Here is a 12,081-nt window from a genome sequence, read left to right as displayed (position 1 = left end):
CAGCTAGCGCAGTTTGAAATGTTGATGAAAAGTGGCTAGTAAAAAGATTGCTGTATCTGTTACTTGGAAAAAGTGTGAAAAAAATAAATTGCAAAACTTATACTGTTAGAAAACTGTTCATCCAGTAGTCGATAAAGATTAGCATTGCATGGTAAAAGGCTTCATCTGAGAGATAATTTAAGGTTTGTACAAATCAAAGTGCATGTCCCAGTCCATTAGCCAGGACAGCGGTCTGTGGCTGCTGGACAAGATCTAGAGAAAAACCTCTTACCTGATGGCACCCACGGTGCTTCTTTTGATTAGCGACAAGTCGCACATGTAATGTTGCTCCAGAATAGATTATCTAAAGAACAGTCAACGATAAAGTCAGTTTGGTCCTGGAAACTCGCTGCATCACAGATCACTGTCATGGGGAATAGACTAGTAAACAAGCAAATTGAACAACAAAGATAAAAGGTCAAAAAGATATTGAAACATAGACGTAGTCAGCAGGATTTGAACCTGCGCGGGGAGACCCCAATGGACTTCAAGTCCATCGCCTTAACCACTCGGCCACGACTACTCGGACGTCAAGCTGTTATGAGCTTCACACATGTTTTCTAATAGCACCATGATCACGCTCAGTGATCAACCCTCTGGAAGACATCTCAGAAAATGAAAAGAAAATACAAGGTCTCAGTAAAATGCAAAAATCTGATTTAAAGTCATCATCAATGGGAACCATTCACAGTTTAATGCTTTTCCCTCTTCATAATGTGGATTTGGAGTCAGTCAGCTCCAAAAACATCCTTAAAAATAATACGAAAATGCTGAGAAGACTGAACATAATCATTTCCAAGTAAAAAAGACTTGATGTTCATTTGATCAGGCTTTAGAGCGTCTATTAACCATCTCAAGTTTCAAAAAATGTCCAGCGGTTAACTGAAATTACCATATCAATCTTCAGATGTTTTTCACTTTGAACAGCTCCATACCTGTAATACAAGTCAAGGGTAAGGTTCGAAAGACCCTATAAAGGGTCCTGATTGACTTTTGTGTGCTACAAAAAAAGCCACAAAACACATTCAAAAGACGCCGAAAAGAATTTTTAGAAAAACACAACCAAAAATGTTTATAAGGCACTTTAGGAAATTCTGGAAAACACAAGAAAAGATGGCTTAGAGAAAAATCAAAAACACTTCCTGAAGCCATTTTGGCTTCAAATCCTTGTCAGATTCACCCACTTGGAAAGAGTGTTATGTGAATATTGACTCAAGTCACAGAGTATGAGATTGCATGGTATGACATAGACAATTTTAATTTTTGCTAATCCTACTTGATTAACAGCTTTGACCATGGTATTCCATGAATCCTTGAACTCTTTTTTTGTCTTTTATTATGTGGATTTTAAATTGCTTGTTTCATCATAAACATTGGGGATCGTCGATCTGAGTGCAGATGGGAAAATCGAAATGTGTGCCCATGTCCCACTGAGATTTGAACTCAGATCACAGGATTCAAAGTCCAGAGTGCTAAGCATTACACCATGGAACCAACCATTACTCAGTCATCACTGCGGCTTGTTGTGCTGAATAAAGCATATGAAATCGTGAACGATGGCGAAAACAGGCTCCAAAGCTGCAGTGCAAATCTGCAATCATACACAATGGTAAATTGATATCTTATAACCTTTCATTCCACAAATTTACCAACATTTCCACGATATCACAGCTAGGACAGTTTGAAATGTTGATGAAAAGTGGCTAGTAAAAAGATTGCTGTATCTGTTACTTGGAAAAAGTGTGAAAAAAATAAATTGCAAAACTTATACTGTTAGAAAACTGTTCATCCAGTAGTTGATAAAGATTAGCATTGCATGGTAAAAGGCTTCATTTGAGAGATAATTTAAGGTTTGTGCAAATCAAAGTGCATGTCCCAGTCCATTAGCCAGGACAGCGGTCTGTGGCTGCTGGACAAGATGAAGAGAAAAACCTCTTACCTGATGGCACCCACGGTGCTTCTTTTGATTAGCGGCAAGTCGCACATGTAATGTTGCTCCAGAATAGATTATCTAAAGAACAGTCAAAGATAAAGTCAGTTTGGTCCTAGAAACTCGCTCCATCACAGATCACTGTCATGGGGAATAGACTAGTAAACATGCAAATTGAACAACAAAGATAAAAGGTCATAAAGTTATTGAAACGTAGTCGGCAGGATTTGAACCTGCGCGGGGAGACCCCAATGAATTTCTAGTCCATCGCCTTAACCACTCGGCCACGACTACTCAGACGTTAAGCTGTTATGAGTTTCACACATGTTTTCTAATAGCACCATGATCAAGCTCAGTGATCAACCCTCTGGAAGACATCTCAGAAAATGAAAAGAAAATACAAGGTCTCAGAAAAATGCAAAAATCTGATTTAAAGTCATCATCAATGGGAACCATTCACAGTTTAAAGCTTTTCCCTCTTCATAATGTGGATTTGGAGTCAGTCAGCTCCAAAAACATCCTTAAAAATAATCCGAAAATGCTGAGAAGACTGAACTTAATCATTTCCAAGTAAAAAAGACTTGATGTTCATTTGATCAGGAATTGCAGCGTCTATTAACCATCTCAAGTTTCCAAAAATGTCCATCGGTTAACTGAAATTACCATATCAATCTTCAGCTGTTTTTCACTTTGAACAGCTCCATACCTATAATACAAGTCAACGGTAAGGATCGAAAGACCCTATAAATTGTCCTGATTGACTTTTGTGTGCTACAAAAAAAGCCACAAAACACATTCAAAAGACGCCGAAAAGAATTTTTAGAAAAACACCACCAAAAATGTTTATAAGGCACTTTAGGAAATTCTGGAAAACACAAGAAAAGATGGCTTAGAGAAAAATCAAAAACACTTCCTGAAGCCATTTTGGCTTCAAATCCTTGTCAGATTCACCCACTTGGAAAGAGTGTTATGTGAATATTGACTCAAGTCACAGAGTATGAGATTGCTTGGTATGACATAGACAATGAGTGATATTGACAGCTTTGACCATGAATCCTTGAACTCTTTTTTGGTCTTTTATTATGTGGATTTTAAATTGCTTGTTTCATCATAAACATTGGGCATCGTCGATCTGAGTGCAGATGGAAAAATTGAAATGTGTGCCCTGGTTCTACTGAGATTTGAACTCAGATCACTGGATTCAAAGTCCAGAGTGCTAACCATTACACCATGGAACCAACCATGACGCAATCATGGCTGCGGCTTGTTTTGCTTAATAAAGCATATGAAATCGTGAACGATGGCGAAAACAGGCTCCAAAGCTGCAGTGCAAATCTGCAATCATACACAATGGTAAATTGATATCTTATAACCTTTCATTCCACAAATTTACCAACATTTCCACGATATCACAGCTAGCGCAGTTTGAAATGTTGATGAAAAGTGGCTAGTAAAAAGATTGCTGTATCTGTTACTTGGAAAAAGTGTGAAAAAAATAAATTGCAAAACTTATACTGTTAGAAAACTGTTCATCCAGTAGTCGATAAAGATTAGCATTGCATGGTAAAAGGCTTCATCTGAGAGATAATTTAAGGTTTGTGCAAATCAAAGTGCATGTCCCAGTCCATTAGCCAGGACAGCGGTCTGTGGCTGCTAGACAAGATCAAGAGAAAAACCTCTTACCTGATGGCACCCACGGTGTTTCTTTTGATTGGCGACATGTCGCACATGTAATGTTGCTCCAGAATAGATTATCTAAAGAACAGTCAAAGATAAAGTCAGTTTGGTCCTAGAAACTCGCTCCATCACAGATCACTGTCATGGGGAATAGACTAGTAAACAGGCAAATTGAACAAAAAAGATAAAAGGTCAAAAAGTTATTGAAACAAATACGTAGTCGGCAGGATTTGAACCTGCGCGGTGAGACCCCAATGGATTTCACGTCTATCGCCTTAACCACTCGGCCACGACTACTCGGATGTCAAGCTGTTATGAGCTTCACACATGTTTTCTTATTAGAAAACTATTGCACCAAGTTATTGCACCATGATCACGCTCAGTGATCAACCCTCTGGAAGACATCTCAGAAAAAGAAAAGAAAATACAAGGTCTCAGTAAAATGCAAAAATCTGATTTAAAGTCATCATCAATGGGAACCATTCACAGTTTAATGCTTTTCCCTCTTCATAATGTGGATTTGGAGTCAGTCAGCTCCAAAAACATCCTTAAAAATAATACGAAAATGCTGAGAAGACTGAACATAATCATTTCCAAGTAAAAAAGACTTGATGTTCATTTGATCAGGCTTTGGAGCGTCTATTAACCATCTCAAGTTTCCAAAAATGTCCAGCGGTTAACTGAAATTACCATATCAATCTTCAGCTGTTTTTCACTTTGAACAGCTCCATACCTATACTACAAGTCAACGGTAAGGTTCGAAAGACCCTATAAAGGGTCCTGATTGACTTTTGTGTGCTACAAAAAAAGCCACAAAACACATTCAAAAGACGCCGAAAAGAATATTTAGAAAAACACCACCAAAAATGTTTATAAGGCACTTTAAGAAATTCTGGAAAACACAAGAAAAGATGGCTTAGAGAAAAATCAAAAACACTTCCTGCAGCCATTTTGGCTTCAAATCCTTGTCAGATTAACCCACTTGGAAAGAGTGTTATGTGAATATTGACTCTATTCACAGAGTATGAGATTGTTTGGTATGACATAGACAATTTTAATTTTTGCTAATCCTACTTGATCCTAATCCTACTGCTTTGACGATGGTATTCCATGAATCCTTGAACTCTTTTTTTGTCTTTTATTATGTGGATTTTAAACACTGGGCATCGTCGATCTGAGTGCAGATGGAAAAATCGAATTGTGTGCCCAGGTTCTACTGAGATTTGAACTCAGATCACTGGATTCAAAGTCCAGAGTGCTAACCATTACACCATGGAACCAACCATGACACAATCATGGCTGCGGCTTGTTTTGCTGAATAAAGCATATGAAATCGTGAACGATGGCGAAAACAGGCTCCAAAGCTGCAGTGCAAATCTGCAATCATACACAATGGTAAATTGATATCTTATAACCTTTCATTCCACAAATTTACCAACATTTCCACGATATCACAGCTAGCGCAGTTTGAAATGTTGATGAAAAGTGGCTAGTAAAAAGATTGCTGTATCTGTTACTTGGAAAAAGTGTGAAAAAAATAAATTGCAAAACTTATACTGTTAGAAAACTGTTCATCCAGTAGTCGATAAAGATTAGCATTGCATGGTAAAAGGCTTCATCTGAGAGATAATTTAAGGTTTGTGCAAATCAAAGTGCATGTCCCAGTCCATTAGCCAGGACAGCGGTCTGTGGCTGCTGGACAAGATCGAGAGAAAAACCTCTTACCTGATGGCACCCACGGTGCTTCTTTTGATTAGCAGCAAGTCGCACATGTAATGTTGCTCCAGAGTAGATTATCTAAAGAACAGTCAAAGATAAAGTCAGTTTGGTCCTAGAAACTCGCTCCATCACAGATCACTGTCATGGGGAATAGACTAGTAAACATGCAAATTGAACAACAAAGATAAAAGGTCAAAAAGTTATTTTAAACATAGACGTAGTCGGCAGGATTTGCACCTGCGCGGGGAGACCCCAATGGATTTCTAGCCCATCGCCTTAACCACTCGGCCACGACTACTCAGAAGTCAAGCTGTTATGAGTTTCACACACGTTTTCTAACAGCACCATGATCACGCTCAGTGTTCAACCCTCTGGAAGACATCTCAGAAAAAGAAAAGAAAATACAAGGTCTCAGTAAAATGCAAAAATCTGATTTAAAGTCATCATCAATGGAACCATTCACAGTTTAATGCTTTTCCCTCTTCATAATGTGGATTTGGAGTCAGTCAGCTCCAAAAACATCCTTAAAAATAATACGAAAATGCAGAGAAGACTGAACATAATCATTTCCAAGTAAAAAAGACTTGATGTTCATTTGATCAGGCTTTGGAGCGTCTATTAACCATCTCAAGTTTCCAAAAATGTCCAGCGGTTAACTGAAATTACCATATCAATCTTCAGCTGTTTTTCACTTTGAACGGCTCCATACCTATAATACAAGTCAACGGTAAGGTTCGAAAGACCCTATAAAGGGTCCTGATTGACTTTTGTGTGCTACAAAAAAAGCCACAAAACACATTCAAAAGACGCCGAAAAGAATATTTAGAAAATCACCACCAAAAATGTTTATAAGTCACTTTAGGAAATTCTGGAAAACACAAGAAAAGATGGCTTAGAGAAAAATCAAAAACACTTCCATTTTGGCTTCAAATCCTTGTCAGATTCAGCCACTTGGAAAGAGTGTTATGTGAATATTGACTCAAGTCACAGAGTATGAGATTGCTTGGTATGACATAGACAATGAGTGATATAGACAATTTTAATTTTTGCTAATCCTACTTGATTGACAGCTTTGATCATGGTATTCCATGAATCCTTGAACTCTTTTTTTGTCTTTTATTATGTGGATTTTAAATTGCTTGTTTCATCATAAACATTGGGCATCGTCGATCTGAGTGCACATGGAAAAATTGAAATGTGTGCCCAGGTTCCACTGAAATTTGAACTCAGATCACTGGATTCAAAGTCCAGAGTGCTAACCATTACACCATGGAACCAACCATGATGCAATTATGGCTGTGGCTTGTTTTGCTGAATAAAGCATATGAAATCGTGAACGATGGCGAAAACAGGCTCCAAAGCTGCAGTGCAAATCTGCAATCATACACAATGGTAAATTGATATCTTATAACCTTTAATTCCACAAATTTACCAACATTTCCACGATATCACAGCTAGCGCAGTTTGAAATGTTGATGAAAAGTGGCTAGTAAAAAGATTGCTGTATCTGTTAATTGGAAAAAGTGTGAAAAAAATAAATTGCAAAACTTATACTGTTAGAAAACTGTTCATCCAGTAGTCGATAAAGATTAGCATTGCATGGTAAAAGGCTTCATCTGAGACATAATTTAAGGTTTGTGCAAATCAAAGTGCATGTCCCAGTCCATTAGCCAGGACAGCGGTCTGTGGCTGCTGGACAAGATCAAGAGAAAAACCTCTTACCTGATGGCACCCACGGTGTTTCTTTTGATTGGCGACAAGTCGCACATGTAATGTTGCTCCAGAATAGATTATCTAAAGAACAGTCAAAGATAAAGTCAGTTTGGTCCTAGAAACTCGCTCCATCACAGATCACTGTCATGGGGAATAGACTAGTAAACAGGCAAATTGAACAAAAAAGATAAAAGGTCAAAAAGTTATTGAAACAAATACGTAGTCGGCAGGATTTGAACCTGCGCGGTGAGACCCCAATGGATTTCACGTCTATCGCCTTAACCACTCGGCCACGACTACTCGGATGTCAAGCTGTTATGAGCTTCACACATGTTTTCTTATTAGAAAACTATTGCACCAAGTTATTGCACCATGATCACGCTCAGTGATCAACCCTCTGGAAGACATCTCAGAAAAAGAAAAGAAAATACAAGGTCTCAGTAAAATGCAAAAATCTGATTTAAAGTCATCATCAATGGGAACCATTCACAGTTTAATGCTTTTCCCTCTTCATAATGTGGATTTGGAGTCAGTCAGCTCCAAAAACATCCTTAAAAATAATACGAAAATGCTGAGAAGACTGAACATAATCATTTCCAAGTAAAAAAGACTTGATGTTCATTTGATCAGGCTTTGGAGCGTCTATTAACCATCTCAAGTTTCCAAAAATGTCCAGCGGTTAACTGAAATTACCATATCAATCTTCAGCTGTTTTTCACTTTGAACAGCTCCATACCTATACTACAAGTCAACGGTAAGGTTCGAAAGACCCTATAAAGGGTCCTGATTGACTTTTGTGTGCTACAAAAAAAGCCACAAAACACATTCAAAAGACGCCGAAAAGAATATTTAGAAAAACACCACCAAAAATGTTTATAAGGCACTTTAAGAAATTCTGGAAAACACAAGAAAAGATGGCTTAGAGAAAAATCAAAAACACTTCCTGCAGCCATTTTGGCTTCAAATCCTTGTCAGATTAACCCACTTGGAAAGAGTGTTATGTGAATATTGACTCTATTCACAGAGTATGAGATTGTTTGGTATGACATAGACAATTTTAATTTTTGCTAATCCTACTCCTACTGCTTTGACGATGGTATTCCATGAATCCTTGAACTCTTTTTTTGTCTTTTATTATGTGGATTTTAAATTGCTTGTTTCATCATAAACATTGGGCATCGTCGATCTGAGTGCAGATGGAAAAATCGAATTGTGTGCCCAGGTTCTACTGAGATTTGAACTCAGATCACTGGATTCAAAGTCCAGAGTGCTAACCATTACACCATGGAACCAACCATGACACAATCATGGCTGCGGCTTGTTTTGCTGAATAAAGCATATGAAATCGTGAACGATGGCGAAAACAGGCTCCAAAGCTGCAGTGCAAATCTGCAATCATACACAATGGTAAATTGATATCTTATAACCTTTCATTCCACAAATTTACCAACATTTCCACGATATCACAGCTAGCGCAGTTTGAAATGTTGATGAAAAGTGGCTAGTAAAAAGATTGCTGTATCTGTTACTTGGAAAAAGTGTGAAAAAAATAAATTGCAAAACTTATACTGTTAGAAAACTGTTCATCCAGTAGTCGATAAAGATTAGCATTGCATGGTAAAAGGCTTCATCTGAGAGATAATTTAAGGTTTGTGCAAATCAAAGTGCATGTCCCAGTCCATTAGCCAGGACAGCGGTCTGTGGCTGCTGGACAAGATCGAGAGAAAAACCTCTTACCTGATGGCACCCACGGTGCTTCTTTTGATTAGCAGCAAGTCGCACATGTAATGTTGCTCCAGAGTAGATTATCTAAAGAACAGTCAAAGATAAAGTCAGTTTGGTCCTAGAAACTCGCTCCATCACAGATCACTGTCATGGGGAATAGACTAGTAAACATGCAAATTGAACAACAAAGATAAAAGGTCAAAAAGTTATTTTAAACATAGACGTAGTCGGCAGGATTTGCACCTGCGCGGGGAGACCCCAATGGATTTCTAGCCCATCGCCTTAACCACTCGGCCACGACTACTCAGAAGTCAAGCTGTTATGAGTTTCACACACGTTTTCTAACAGCACCATGATCACGCTCAGTGTTCAACCCTCTGGAAGACATCTCAGAAAAAGAAAAGAAAATACAAGGTCTCAGTAAAATGCAAAAATCTGATTTAAAGTCATCATCAATGGAACCATTCACAGTTTAATGCTTTTCCCTCTTCATAATGTGGATTTGGAGTCAGTCAGCTCCAAAAACATCCTTAAAAATAATACGAAAATGCAGAGAAGACTGAACATAATCATTTCCAAGTAAAAAAGACTTGATGTTCATTTGATCAGGCTTTGGAGCGTCTATTAACCATCTCAAGTTTCCAAAAATGTCCAGCGGTTAACTGAAATTACCATATCAATCTTCAGCTGTTTTTCACTTTGAACGGCTCCATACCTCTAATACAAGTCAACGGTAAGGTTCGAAAGACCCTATAAAGGGTCCTGATTGACTTTTGTGTGCTACAAAAAAAGCCACAAAACACATTCAAAAGACGCCGAAAAGAATATTTAGAAAATCACCACCAAAAATGTTTATAAGTCACTTTAGGAAATTCTGGAAAACACAAGAAAAGATGGCTTAGAGAAAAATCAAAAACACTTCCATTTTGGCTTCAAATCCTTGTCAGATTCAGCCACTTGGAAAGAGTGTTATGTGAATATTGACTCAAGTCACAGAGTATGAGATTGCTTGGTATGACATAGACAATGAGTGATATAGACAATTTTAATTTTTGCTAATCCTACTTGATTGACAGCTTTGATCATGGTATTCCATGAATCCTTGAACTCTTTTTTTGTCTTTTATTATGTGGATTTTAAATTGCTTGTTTCATCATAAACATTGGGCATCGTCGATCTGAGTGCACATGGAAAAATTGAAATGTGTGCCCAGGTTCCACTGAGATTTGAACTCAGATCACTGGATTCAAAGTCCAGAGTGCTAACCATTACACCATGGAACCAACCATGACACAATCATGGCTGCGGCTTGTTTTGCTGAATAAAGCATATGAAATCGTGAACGATGGCGAAAACAGGCTCCAAAGCTGCAGTGCAAATCTGCAATCATACACAATGGTAAATTGATATCTTATAACCTTTCATTCCACAAATTTACCAACATTTCCACGATATCACAGCTAGCGCAGTTTGAAATGTTGATGAAAAGTGGCTAGTAAAAAGATTGCTGTATCTGTTACTTGGAAAAAGTGTGAAAAAAATAAATTGCAAAACTTATACTGTTAGAAAACTGTTCATCCAGTAGTCGATAAAGATTAGCATTGCATGGTAAAAGGCTTCATCTGAGAGATAATTTAAGGTTTGTGCAAATCAAAGTGCATGTCCCAGTCCATTAGCCAGGACAGCGGTCTGTGGCTGCTGGACAAGATCGAGAGAAAAACCTCTTACCTGATGGCACCCACGGTGCTTCTTTTGATTAGCAGCAAGTCGCACATGTAATGTTGCTCCAGAGTAGATTATCTAAAGAACAGTCAAAGATAAAGTCAGTTTGGTCCTAGAAACTCGCTCCATCACAGATCACTGTCATGGGGAATAGACTAGTAAACATGCAAATTGAACAACAAAGATAAAAGGTCAAAAAGTTATTTTAAACATAGACGTAGTCGGCAGGATTTGCACCTGCGCGGGGAGACCCCAATGGATTTCTAGCCCATCGCCTTAACCACTCGGCCACGACTACTCAGAAGTCAAGCTGTTATGAGTTTCACACACGTTTTCTAACAGCACCATGATCACGCTCAGTGTTCAACCCTCTGGAAGACATCTCAGAAAAAGAAAAGAAAATACAAGGTCTCAGTAAAATGCAAAAATCTGATTTAAAGTCATCATCAATGGAACCATTCACAGTTTAATGCTTTTCCCTCTTCATAATGTGGATTTGGAGTCAGTCAGCTCCAAAAACATCCTTAAAAATAATACGAAAATGCAGAGAAGACTGAACATAATCATTTCCAAGTAAAAAAGACTTGATGTTCATTTGATCAGGCTTTGGAGCGTCTATTAACCATCTCAAGTTTCCAAAAATGTCCAGCGGTTAACTGAAATTACCATATCAATCTTCAGCTGTTTTTCACTTTGAACGGCTCCATACCTCTAATACAAGTCAACGGTAAGGTTCGAAAGACCCTATAAAGGGTCCTGATTGACTTTTGTGTGCTACAAAAAAAGCCACAAAACACATTCAAAAGACGCCGAAAAGAATATTTAGAAAATCACCACCAAAAATGTTTATAAGTCACTTTAGGAAATTCTGGAAAACACAAGAAAAGATGGCTTAGAGAAAAATCAAAAACACTTCCATTTTGGCTTCAAATCCTTGTCAGATTCAGCCACTTGGAAAGAGTGTTATGTGAATATTGACTCAAGTCACAGAGTATGAGATTGCTTGGTATGACATAGACAATGAGTGATATAGACAATTTTAATTTTTGCTAATCCTACTTGATTGACAGCTTTGATCATGGTATTCCATGAATCCTTGAACTCTTTTTTTGTCTTTTATTATGTGGATTTTAAATTGCTTGTTTCATCATAAACATTGGGCATCGTCGATCTGAGTGCACATGGAAAAATTGAAATGTGTGCCCAGGTTCCACTGAGATTTGAACTCAGATCACTGGATTCAAAGTCCAGAGTGCTAACCATTACACCATGGAACCAACCATGATGCAATCATGGCTGTGGCTTGTTTTGCTGAATAAAGCATATGAAATCGTGAACGATGGCGAAAACAGGCTCCAAAGCTGCAGTGCAAATCTGCAATCATACACAATGGTAAATTGATATCTTATAACCTTTAATTCCACAAATTTACCAACATTTCCACGATATCACAGCTAGCGCAGTTTGAAATGTTGATGAAAAGTGGCTAGTAAAAAGATTGCTGTATCTGTTACTTGGAAAAAGTGTGAAAAAAATAAATTGCAAAACTTATACTG

At 37.9% G+C, this 12,081-nt stretch overlaps 13 non-coding genes across 13 annotated transcripts; all 13 read right to left on the bottom strand.

The window, feature by feature from the left end:
* Positions 1 to 480: 480 nt before the first annotated feature.
* TRNAS-UGA (transfer RNA serine (anticodon UGA)) lies at positions 481 to 562 on the bottom strand. The gene has a single exon. It is a non-coding gene; the product is annotated as a tRNA-Ser (tRNA).
* A 1,619-nt stretch (positions 563 to 2,181) lies between these two features.
* Positions 2,182 to 2,263, bottom strand: TRNAS-AGA (transfer RNA serine (anticodon AGA)). The gene has a single exon. It is a non-coding gene; the product is annotated as a tRNA-Ser (tRNA).
* Positions 2,264 to 3,135: 872 nt separating this feature from the next.
* Positions 3,136 to 3,207, bottom strand: TRNAQ-UUG (transfer RNA glutamine (anticodon UUG)). The gene has a single exon. It is a non-coding gene; the product is annotated as a tRNA-Gln (tRNA).
* Positions 3,208 to 3,861: 654 nt separating this feature from the next.
* Positions 3,862 to 3,943, bottom strand: TRNAS-UGA (transfer RNA serine (anticodon UGA)). Its single transcript has one exon. It is a non-coding gene; the product is annotated as a tRNA-Ser (tRNA).
* A 911-nt stretch (positions 3,944 to 4,854) lies between these two features.
* TRNAQ-UUG (transfer RNA glutamine (anticodon UUG)) lies at positions 4,855 to 4,926 on the bottom strand. The gene has a single exon. It is a non-coding gene; the product is annotated as a tRNA-Gln (tRNA).
* A 655-nt stretch (positions 4,927 to 5,581) lies between these two features.
* Positions 5,582 to 5,663, bottom strand: TRNAS-AGA (transfer RNA serine (anticodon AGA)). The gene has a single exon. It is a non-coding gene; the product is annotated as a tRNA-Ser (tRNA).
* A 907-nt stretch (positions 5,664 to 6,570) lies between these two features.
* On the bottom strand, positions 6,571 to 6,642 carry TRNAQ-UUG (transfer RNA glutamine (anticodon UUG)). Its single transcript has one exon. It is a non-coding gene; the product is annotated as a tRNA-Gln (tRNA).
* Positions 6,643 to 7,296: 654 nt separating this feature from the next.
* Positions 7,297 to 7,378, bottom strand: TRNAS-UGA (transfer RNA serine (anticodon UGA)). The gene has a single exon. It is a non-coding gene; the product is annotated as a tRNA-Ser (tRNA).
* Positions 7,379 to 8,298: 920 nt separating this feature from the next.
* Positions 8,299 to 8,370, bottom strand: TRNAQ-UUG (transfer RNA glutamine (anticodon UUG)). Its single transcript has one exon. It is a non-coding gene; the product is annotated as a tRNA-Gln (tRNA).
* A 655-nt stretch (positions 8,371 to 9,025) lies between these two features.
* On the bottom strand, positions 9,026 to 9,107 carry TRNAS-AGA (transfer RNA serine (anticodon AGA)). The gene has a single exon. It is a non-coding gene; the product is annotated as a tRNA-Ser (tRNA).
* Positions 9,108 to 10,014: 907 nt separating this feature from the next.
* TRNAQ-UUG (transfer RNA glutamine (anticodon UUG)) lies at positions 10,015 to 10,086 on the bottom strand. The gene has a single exon. It is a non-coding gene; the product is annotated as a tRNA-Gln (tRNA).
* Positions 10,087 to 10,741: 655 nt separating this feature from the next.
* Positions 10,742 to 10,823, bottom strand: TRNAS-AGA (transfer RNA serine (anticodon AGA)). Its single transcript has one exon. It is a non-coding gene; the product is annotated as a tRNA-Ser (tRNA).
* A 907-nt stretch (positions 10,824 to 11,730) lies between these two features.
* Positions 11,731 to 11,802, bottom strand: TRNAQ-UUG (transfer RNA glutamine (anticodon UUG)). Its single transcript has one exon. It is a non-coding gene; the product is annotated as a tRNA-Gln (tRNA).
* Positions 11,803 to 12,081: the final 279 nt, after the last annotated feature.

This window comes from Dendrobates tinctorius, unplaced genomic scaffold (genome assembly GCF_039654945.1).
Source record: "Dendrobates tinctorius isolate UK_male_01 unplaced genomic scaffold, ASM3965494v1 ptg000462l, whole genome shotgun sequence".
NCBI lineage: Eukaryota > Metazoa > Chordata > Amphibia > Anura > Dendrobatidae > Dendrobates > Dendrobates tinctorius.
The sequence above is the reverse complement of the archived record's forward strand: the minus strand, read 5'-3'. Positions and strand labels throughout refer to the sequence as shown.